The sequence below is a fragment of the Camelus ferus genome, chromosome 5, assembly GCF_009834535.1.
Source record: "Camelus ferus isolate YT-003-E chromosome 5, BCGSAC_Cfer_1.0, whole genome shotgun sequence".
In the NCBI taxonomy this organism is placed as follows: domain Eukaryota; kingdom Metazoa; phylum Chordata; class Mammalia; order Artiodactyla; family Camelidae; genus Camelus; species Camelus ferus.
This window is the reverse complement of record NC_045700.1, coordinates 20,214,001-20,222,998: the sequence shown is the minus strand read 5'-3', so window position 1 is coordinate 20,222,998 and position 8,998 is coordinate 20,214,001.

Genomic DNA, 8,998 nt, shown 5'->3' with positions numbered 1-8,998 from the left:
AGCAAAGGGGAAAAGCCAGAGGCAACTTACAAAGTGTGTTTGCCTTTCGAGGTGAAAATCTGCTCTTTTTGCCTTCCTGGGACTCATCCCCACTTCTTCTGAGAGTGCCATCCTGATTTTCTTTACTTATAACTACCTCTCATCTTTTCTCAGTCCTTGAGATTCAGAAAATGTCATCCTGTATCTTGATTGTGGTGGTGGTTTCATGGGTGGATACATCTATCAAAATTCATCAAATTGTACATCCGAAATATGTGTAGTTTACTGTACAGGAATCATGCCATAATGAAGTTGTTAAATAATGTTATGTAAACTCAGGATGACATAATTAAATAACTAAAAGGGAATTTAGTCATTAAAGATAACAACAATGTTGAAAGAAAGAAAGAAAGAGAAAGAGAGGAAGGAAGGAAGGAAGGAAGGAAGGAAGAAAAAGAAAGGTGTCAGCCTGACACCAATCACAGGAGTGGGCACATGGTACAAGCCTGCCAAAGAACACTGACTGAGATGTGGCTACAAGTGGGGATGCATGAGTCACTGAGTCTTGTCACTTGGCTCTGAAGCATCCTTCCTTCTCTAAGGACTTCGTGAGAAAATTTTAAAAAGAGCCATGCACTGTCTTTTTACAGGGTTTTCTTCTTTTGTACATATAAGCCTGGAACTGTTGGTAATCACTGTCACCTTATTAAAAAAAAACAAAAAACCTTTAAATAAAGCCAACCTACAGTAAAATGGAGTCAAAAGTCAGAGAGAGAGGATTTGGCTGAGGCCATGGATCTAGCTGACCTCTTTCCTTTGAGCTGAGTTTCAGCCACTCACAAATTAAAGGATCATGATGCTCAGAGTATCAGTGAGGTGCAGGAGTACCCGGGTTGTGCTAAGGCCAGAAATGATGCTCCTGAGAAAAGAGGGGACAAAAAAACATGGTGGCACGAGAAAAAGTTCCCCCAACCAATTGTGCTGGCCTTTTAACCCTCTTTGAAAGCTCAACCTCTAAAAATAACCATGCCTTAATTAGTGAGCTAGAATTCCACCCATCCTCTTTGTGGTCAGAACGTCTCAGCTGAATTCTAAAATGTTGGAGGCAGAACAGAGAGATGTAGCCACAGAAGGAAGAAGGACGAGCCTTGGGATTACCCAGAGGCTATGAGAAACCTTCAGAGACGCTGAAAGCAATGCCTCCACCTCAATGTGATGCTGAACAAATTTAACCCGATCAACTATGACTTCACAGTAGATAAGCCAAAATAAGACATATAATTAGAGATTTTTTAGTATTTTTTAGGAATCTCATTTCTAGTATGTAAGTTTATTTTAGAGTGACTTTGTCACATTTGACTTTCAAACTCATTCTCAAAGAAGCATTATTTATGAAACGTGGGAACTTTCTGTTTCTCGGTTGACGCGCATATTACTTGCAAACCGCTTCTTTTTTATGTCTTATATAAAGAGGGATCATATAAGCAGAAGAAAAATGTGTGTACACATATAGACTTCTATGTTATATATATGTAAATACACGGTATATTATATATATATTTACATGCATATTTGTGTATGCATCAACCTGTTGATCTTTCACATCAGAGAACAGGTGCTCGTTAAATACGTCTGACAAGAATGGAGGTTGAGTTTGGTAAACTGTGAGTATGCTGATGCTACGTCATGCAGTCTAATTGAAAGAATTTTAATAAGAAAACTGCTGCATTCAAAACCCTGTGATCAAAGCTCTAAAGAACACAAAACTAAATAAGATGCATATTCTTTTCTTCAAGGAGCACAGAATCAGGTAGTATCATGGGAGCTTCAATAACGGTCACAGCACTCGAGCTAGATATAGAAAGAAGCTAGTATTTTACCAGGTAAAGATCTCAATGTAGGTAAAGGAAAAAGTATAACTAGGCCTTAAAGCAAAAGAGCAGATGCTGGTGGCAAGAGCTGAATCCCATAGAGGAGAGCTAAAGTCAGCAATGAGGCTAGAATTTTTAGGCCCTGGAGAATTCAGGATTGAAAAATCCCAAAGCTGTTGCAAAGTAACAGCTCTAGAAATGCAGAAACCAAAGTTTGAAATTGCTTCTAATTTCTCATGTGTTTTGTATTTAAGCTGCAATGACTTTGGGGCATGTGTTCATAGTCACCAGGGATATGAAAGTTTGGAGAGTCAAAGCAAAAGACAGTTTCTGCCTTAGGGATGTTAAGGTCTACACTCAGCTCAATTAATTTAAGTGCTTAACTTTTACTGGTTCACTTAGTAGAAGTTGCTGTTAAAAAAAAGAAAAAGAAAAAACCACTGAATCTCAATTATTATATGACCTTTTGGGGATTTAAAAGATAGTCTTGTCACTGGGTTCAAAAGCATCCCTTGCCCTTTTAGGAAACTTTTTCTTCATAGAAGGAAAGGCTTCCCTCCCTTTATTCACAGTTGTGTGTTCCCTAATAAGTGTGCCTTTTCCTTTAGGGCTGACCTGCTTTCACTTCAGTGCATGTTGTTTTCAAAGAGCCATTTGATGTACAAGAAACCTTTTGCTTAAAAATAAAAAAGGAAGCCAGAAGAGTAAAATAGAAAGAAAGGGATAGAGGGAAGGGGAAAAAAATATATATAATAATGTTTTGTTATGTTTGTTTTTGTATTTGGGGGTACATGGAGAGATAAATATGAATGTTAAATTTTACATTAAAATGCTCCAATTTCCAATTAAACTGCAAACTTCAGGTATATATTATTTCATTCTTCTGTAATTCTGTGCCTTACTTTGACCAAACCGGAAGGACACAAACAGACAAAATTCCAAAGAAACTACTTCCTTTTGAAATGCAACAAGAAAGGAAGATCAATTATCTCTGTATTGTCTGTTTATAGAATTCAAAGCCTTTCCTGTGACCTTTGGAAATCCCCAGGTATGTCGGTGCCCCAACCAAATATATTGCCTTTATCTTATCTTGCTCTCTGAGTCTCAAGAGACTCTGATTTCTGGGATCTCTGCTCCAGTAGAGTTGTTATATTTATTGTATATACACGGCTTGCTTTTGATATTATGGGTACTAATTAACTTCTCTCAACTTCAAAAATATTTTCTCCATTCTTTTCTATCCATTCATCTAGTTCATCCACTCAAGACCTATCTTGTCCAGGAGACCAGCCTTAGTTTACTTTCTCTCTATAAACTAACTTTATTTTCCTCTTTAGTAGAATTTATAAACTCCAGGTTTCATATTCTACATACAATAAAGCACGTTAAGTATTTTTAATCCACATTACATATTTGTTTTATTTCTTTAATTAGTTAAGTCTTTCAAGAGCAGAAGCAATGTTGTATCCTTCTCCCATCTCCCCTATTAGTTCATAACTTGTCATTTTAAATTGGTGTCCTTCCACACTATCAACAGGAGAGAAACTTGGTAATATGTTTTAAAGGCTTAGAATCAACCACACATAATCCAGACACAATTATACCCAGATCACTGAGCCTATACGGAGTTCCTATTTCCTTTGGACTTTCAAATGCTTCACCTAGTGTATGAGTTTCATACATTGTCCCTTTGCATAACTATAATCAAGATTCACTTACATAGACATTTGTATCCTCTACCAAGGATGGCAAATTAATCACTCTTTCCACCATTCTACCTATTGCTGATCAATCTTTGTACTCTTTGCCAATACACTTAGAGGCAGCCTCAGAATCACTTTCAACCCAGCAAAGTGCATTACAGGCAAACACTAATAATGAACTGAAATTGACTTGAGAAAGAAAACCTATTTTTAATTTCTGCAAAACTGCAGGCTTCCCAACGGCAAACACCATGTATGTTTTATTAATTGTATCAGCATGGATTGTATTTGGCTGCACATTAAGATAAACCAACAAGAGATACTTAAGCAAGAGAAGCTTATTTTTCTCATACAACAAAACACCTGGAAGTAAGCAGTCCAGACACAGTCCAGATACCCAAGGAAGTAATAAAGAACCCAGACTCCTTTCATCTCTCTTCTATGCTACCTTTGCCTTTTATCTTTATGATCACAATATGGCTGCTACAGCTCCAGGCATTGCATGCCAGTTCTAGATAGGAAAATGAAGAAACAACAAAGGTCAAAGGCATGGGCCAGTCCAATCTAAACCTTTAAACAGAAAACTGGTAATTTCCCTAGAAGAGCCATCCTGCGGACATTCACTTCCATCCTATTAGCAAAAACTATACCATACAGCCAACCCTCCTTGCTAAAGCCCCCCAAAAAATCAAGTTTTGTTTTGTTTTGTATTGTTTTTGTTGTTAACTGAAGTACAGTCAGTTAGAATGTGTCAATTTCTGGTGTACAGCATGCATATATATACATATATTTGTTTTCCAGTCATACATATATGCACATATATTCATTTTCATATTCTTTTTCATTAACGGTTATTACAATATATTGAACATAGGTCCCTGTGGTATACAGAAGAAATTTTTTTTATCTGTTTTTATATATGTGGTTTACATTTGCAAATCTCGAACTTCCAAATTTATCCCTTCCCATTCTGTCCCCCCAGTAACCATAAAATTGTTTACTATGTCTGCGAGTCTATTTCTGTTTTGTAGATGAGTTCATTAGTGTCCAGGTTGGTTTTTTTTTTCTTTCCTTTATTTTATTTTTTTAGATTCTACATATAAGTGATATCATATGGTATTTTTCTTTCTATTGCTGGCTTATTCCACTTACAATGGCGATCTCCATTTGGACAACTAGAAGAAATGGACAAGTTTCCGGAAACATACAGTCCACCAAGACCGAATCAAGAAGAAACAGACCACTTAAACAAACCTATCACTAGAAATGAAATAGAATCAGCAATAAAAAAAAGAAAAACAAAAACAAAAACCTCCCTACAAACAAAAGTCCAGGAGCAGATGGCTTCACTGGGGAATTCTACCAAACGTACAAAGACGAACTCATACCAGTCCTTCTCAAACTCTTCCAAAAGACTGTTTTGTTTTTATCTAAGCACATTACCCTAAACAAGTTCAATTTTTTGTTAGTGGAAAAAAAATATTGAAAAACCCATGTGAGTAGGTGACCAACAGTCTATTCCACAATGCTGAACTTTTAATGCATATAGCACAGTGCCTATTGCAGAGGACACACTCGATAAGAATGTAATGAGTGAATTAATGAGTAAATTATTGAATTAATAGTGATTATGTTATATTTAACAATGGGGTTTTAAGTGACTTCATCTATGATGTCTCATAGCCCAATTAAAAGATCCCAAGTGACTACTTAAAAAGTTGGTTCAGATTTTATTTTTAGTCCACATAGCACAGTATCACACAACTGGGCATTTAAACAAAGTTTTCTAAATGATAATAATGGTGAAAATTCCAAAAGGAAGCACTTGTTTTCTTTCTCTTCAAACATCTCTCAGTAGCTCTAGACCATAGATTAAGGAAAGGCATATTTTCTTTTCCTGTCCTGTGTTATGGATTCATTTCCAGTTAAAAAGACATGCTTTACTCTTCATAGAAGTATTTCAATCTATGTAATGATTACTTGTGTCTCATGAAGAGACATTCACTGTCTAAACGCGGAAGTATCGTCTACCGTAGCTCAGAGTAGGCAGGTATAAATCTACTTGCTGATATGACACATCAAGATTCCTTAATCTTGAACAGTTAACATTAATTTATGTTATCTCTTTGCAACTAGGAATTTTTCCCCTTGAAGGGAACTACATCCCTACTACTGAGTATAGAAATTCAATTTAGATTATTCTTTTTAAAATCCCTTTTAAAAATAAATGAAAAAAGCAATTTCTAAAAACTTTTTTTTAAATAGAGAAAACACTTTCATTACACACACACACACACAATGTTAGTAAAAATAAAGCATAAGAAAAATCCAAAATCTGTGGGAACAGGTTCAGAAGGATAAGCCAAAATCACTTGTTTCTGTATAACAGTTAGAATAGGCTATGCATATAGAATTTACTGGCTAAGAAAAAATAGAAAAGATAAGATAAAGTTACTTCCCATGTCCCTCCATACTGGAGCTTTCTAGCAAGACCTCCAAGACACCAGAACTGCTGCCAGTATATCTTCAGTTTATAATTTTCTCATGTCAATCAGTTGAGTGTAGAGATCACTGGGTTTCATGAATCTCTGTCACACCTGAATGCACAATTTAAAGTGATTTATATATCTCACTAGGCACTGATTTACATATATCACCTCATTTAACCCAGATAGCCTTGTGACATAGGCATATTGTTATTACCATATCACAGTTGAAACACTTACAACATTTGCCCATCTGCCAAAGGTTAATTTGGCAGCAAACCCAGGTGTCTAGCTTTAGAATCAAGTCTCCCTACCACTATATTGCATTGCCTCAATATCCCTGCAATGATGCCATGCACTGAGGCACCATATTTGAGAAAAGTCACATCTTCAAAATAATTATTAATACTATATGATAAGAAGAACAAGGCTAAGCAAAACGAAAAGCAAGTCAAAAGCAACAACAGATATTGGATGTAGACTGTTCCTAAGGGCGACTCAGAAAGGATGTCTTGATTCCCAGGAGGTAGGGAAACTTCGAAATTATCTTAATGATTTTTCAAGTATGTACCCAAGAGGTAAAGGAACTTAGAAATTACCTTAACGATTTTTCAAGTATGTACTATCTACATTTCCATCAAGTAGTCACCAATTCCATTTACTGCATAATCAAAACGGGTCTCCCTGCTTTTCAAGTTTATAAAGCTTGAAAACAACACTCTATCCTTTGAAGTCTATGAGAATGTAATGGATATTGAAAAGTTTAGAACGAATAATTTAAGACAGAATTGAGTGTGTGTGAATACTGGTATGAAAGAACAATACAAAAGGGTCTTTAAGAATCACATCCCAGCTCTGAAGTTGTAAACTCGGTTACTCTACCGCCAGATAGAAGAACAAGGGAAATCTCTTTACATCCCACTAAGCCTTTAGCCTCTACCTCTGTGTGTGTGTGTGTGTGTGTGTGCAGGTATGCTGGTGCACGGAGTGAGGAGTCCACTCAAATTAATTAGAGACAGAAAAAAGTCTAATGACAGAAACATTCAGGCACACCTTCCTGGCCATTAATGGTGAAGCACTGGCGTGGATTGAACAATGTCCTCTCCACCACCTCACTGCTGGAGAATTGATTAGCAATTAGCAGAATTAGTAAAATTGATTGGCACAGGCCCTGGGTGGAAATGATGAACTGCGGTTGCTCTTGTGAACTTTGATGAGTCAGGAGCAAGCACTCAAGCTACACAGCAGCCTGTCAGGCACTTGAAATAGCCCCATCACTAGATTCACCCTTCTAGACCTCTCTGGACAGCATACCCTCTCCTTTCTTCAACAAATACTCTGGCATAAATTGTGAATTGGGCACTAACTATAGCAATCTTCTGTAGCAGTTCAGACTTTTTTATTCAGTCATAGAAGATTGATTCCAAGATCAGAAGAGTCCAAAGTGGTTTGGGAATTGCCTGAATCAGGAATTACATGTCTCCTAAGAGAAACAGCCTGGCCACACATCCCCCAGAAAGAAGAAACAGAACTCCGGTTACCAGGAGTCTTTGATTTTCTCCTCAGTTACATAAACGAGACATTTGATTTTCTAGTGGCCAATGAGTTAGGAGCTTTTATGCACTTTCCCCAGACCATGACAATGGGAGAAGGACTTTTCTAAGGGGTAAATCTAGCTGTGTAAAAGGAAGAGAAAATCATAGGCTAATTAGGGAAAGCAACTGGTACCAGTTTGCCTGGGATTTTCCTGGCTTTAGCACAGAATATCCCACATACCAGGAAATCCAGTTTCAGACAAACTGGGATGGTTGCTCATCCTAAGATTTGCTTATATACACTTACAGGTGGCACACACTCATTACACACACATACATACACCAGAATCTTCCTTCCTTTCCCATCCTTTCACTGGGCACTATCCCATAACATAAAATTTCTTATAAGCCATATTTCCTTCTTTTCCTTTCACAATAAATCCCGATGGATTATAAAACCAAGAGACTCAATTGCTGTCAGTTCTCTCCTCTACCAAAAGAAGCAGTAGGAAAAAAAAAAAAAAAAAGCATTCTCTCCTTGAGAGTAAGGAAAGCTTATCTTCAAATACTTCCAGAAGGTGTACTTTCCACAAGCAGGAGAGGGTAAAATAAAACTGCATATTGAAGCAGGTTGAAGGTTGCTGCCCTATCAAACCCAGTGGAAGATCCCCAGGAAGATAAGGACTCATGGGCACACAGACCACAACTAGATTTAGTGACTTCCTATTAAAGAGTATGATGTTGGCCATATTTAAAATTATTCTGCCAATGCATCACTGTTCTGAATTGTGCATCCAAATGTGACAGAGTTTTCAAGACCCATGAAACCCAGGGACCTCTATATTCATCAATTGACTGACATGTCTTGGAGGTCTTGCTTTGAAAGCTCCAGTGTGGAGGGACAAGGGAAGTGATTCTACTTTATTTTCCAAATTAATATTCTAACATTAAAAAATAAAAGTGGAATTAAGACATGAACAGACTTTCCAGTTGCACAGACTTTTCACATGACAGGATCAAATGGAACGTTAAGTCCTGGTGTCAAATTACGGACAATACTGAGGAGTCATGTAAAAAAACTCCTGGAAAACAGAAGCCCTGGTTTCTAATTCTGGCAGAGGTTGGTGTCCTCTTGCAAGTTACCTAACTCTAAGCCAGAGGCTTAAAACTGAAAAAAGACTATGGGGACCAACATACCAAGAGCACAGCCAACTGGAGACTCCATGTCATAACTAAAGGGAACATTCTCTACACAGCCCCAGCTGATTTCTGCCACCGTCCAGTATGTCACATTTTCTGTTATTTCTTTTCTTTTTTCTTTAATGAGCTGATTTATTGATTAAGTCTGTGGGAAAAAAATGTGAAAGGAATTTGAAATTTGTGCTATTTCTAGGGTAATTAAAAATCCAGCTTTTATGTGAAAT